Below are 2,500 nucleotides of genomic sequence, written 5' to 3'. Positions count from 1 at the left end.
ACACACAGATACATACACACATACATACATACATACATACACACATACATATACACAGACAGATAGACAGACATATTTCCAAGTTTTTATCATACCGCGGCGGTCGTTCTGGCGCAGTTTATTTTAGTAGCATCATTCTCCAATGTACTTTTCTATTTGGTTGAATTTGTTTGTTATCATTTTAACACATCACTTTTTTTTTCTTTTATCATATTTGTAATCTAAATTATCAGTGCTAAGTTTTATTGTAAACGAATTTATCACATACTATTGATAAGATAATCATTGGTATATCTAATTAATAGTATTTAATTAATTGCAAAATTATTGTTGTTTTCTTTATGATCATTTAGAAAAATGCTAAATATCGAATAAATAAATGAATTAAACATAGAAAGGAATAAATTTTGGAAATTTAATTAAATAATTAACTAAAAGTTTAACTTAGTTTAGTTTTTTTTTTTTTTCAAATAATAATGCTAATTTAGGAAGAAATAAATGATGGTTAGGTAAAAATCTGTTCTTGAAATGATAGTATCCATCAATAATTTGTTAATTTGGTTTTAAGTTTAAAAAAAAAAAAATTTAAAAATCGGTGATCTACGAGAGTAACGGCATAGTGAATTGCGAATAAGCAGGGATTATTCTCTTATCAATGTTTGATAAAAGTTTTACTTAAAAGTATATTTTTAAATTAACGAAATTTTATTATTTTTTAAACCTTGTCGTTCCTTAAATGAATAAAAAAAAAAAGCTAATATAACCATTAAACAAGAAAAGTTGACAATCATTTGTTTTAAGACAGCATTTAATATTAATACACTATCTGAGGAATATTTTTGCTAACAAGAGTTTCTTTCTTTTTTTAAACCCAAAAAAGTTTGCTAATTTGAATTTAAATAAAAATAAAAAAAAAAGGAACAGAAAGATACAAATCTTAATGGGTTCCAATTCTTTTTTATTCAAAATGTTTACATCGATCGATTAATTTACAGAGAAATTGTTTTTTTTTTTTTTTTTTAATTATAAGGGAAAAAGGAATTGTTGAATTAATTCACATGCCTATCATTTTATTAGCATCATGCTTTCCTTTAATTTGAAAAAAAATCAGATTTGAAAGATATTTTAAAAATTTTTTTGAAATTTGAAAGAAATTTCCAAAAAATGCTTTTCCAATTTGTTAATTATTAAATTATTTATTCAATTTCATTTCAAATATATTGAAAATGTTTTTGTTGATCTTTTCAAATACGTTTGGTACATAAATATCTATCTATAACTGTTAAATTTCAAACACTTTTTTTTTGTTTGTCATTTTATCATTATTATTACTATCAAATTTTATTTTTTCAATTTAACAGTTATAAATATTTTATCTTATCATTCGGCAATCTTTTCTCCTTATCCTGCACTCTCGCAAATTAAATATCATCGCATTGAGTGAGGTATAATGGTCCGGATAAGAACAGAATACTCTTCCGGATCTTATCCGGAGGATTATTCTGAATTTTTGCTTTTCCTCCAATATTTTTTTCCATTTGTAATCTTTCCTTTCATATTTATTAATTCATGATAATATTTAAATTGAAACTAAAAAAAAAAAATCAAACGACCGATAAAATTAACTGAAATTTTATAGCAAAATGAATTCCAATTTTTATAGTCCTTAAAACAAACAAATGGAAATATTCTCGCGTTGAAATCATTTATATTTATACTAACAAAAAAAAAGTATCAGAAATTATCAAATCAAAATAACAAATATGGTATGGTCGTCTTTAATTTAGAATTATTAAATTTTAAAATTTTAAGAAAGCGTTAGTCAGAAATTTTCTGAGCTTTAAAATTGTCAAAGTTCAATAATTTTTCTTTTTAAATGTAAAAAAAAAAAAAACCTCATCAATATAATTAATTCTAATGCGATATCAATTTCTCAATTCTTTTTTTCAAAATATTTTTTTTTGAATAATGTATTAAACTGATTGTATAACATAATTTTCGCTTTATGTAAGGAAAGAAAAACGTTATAAATATATATAAACCGAATTTGATTTGTTCTTTGTATTTGCTTAATTAATTCTTTATTCATTGATATGTGATATGATATGATATGAGGTGATCATTTTGTTACTTTCATTTCATTTATTTTATTATAATCAGTTTTGAAATTGATAAATCCATATTATTTTTGCTTTTTTTATTCGGATTAATTAATTGAGAGAAAAATGATGGAATTTCATCGATTCTTTTTTACAGGACTGTTCCATTATTTCGTCTGTTTTGCCGGTTTATTTCTGGTATTTGTCATTTAAGAAACCACAAAGATAGAATCTTTGTATCATTACATCATCATAACTTCCATGTTGTTTTTTCCCAGTTATAATAACAAATAATTTAATAATAATAATAATAATAATAATAATAATAATAATAATAATAATAATAATAATAATAATAATAATAATAATAATAATAATAATAATAATAATAATAATAATAA

Source organism: Loa loa (genome assembly GCF_000183805.2).
Source record: "Loa loa unplaced genomic scaffold supercont3.213, whole genome shotgun sequence".
NCBI classification, from domain to species: domain Eukaryota; kingdom Metazoa; phylum Nematoda; class Chromadorea; order Rhabditida; family Onchocercidae; genus Loa; species Loa loa.
This window is presented reverse-complemented; position numbering follows the sequence as displayed.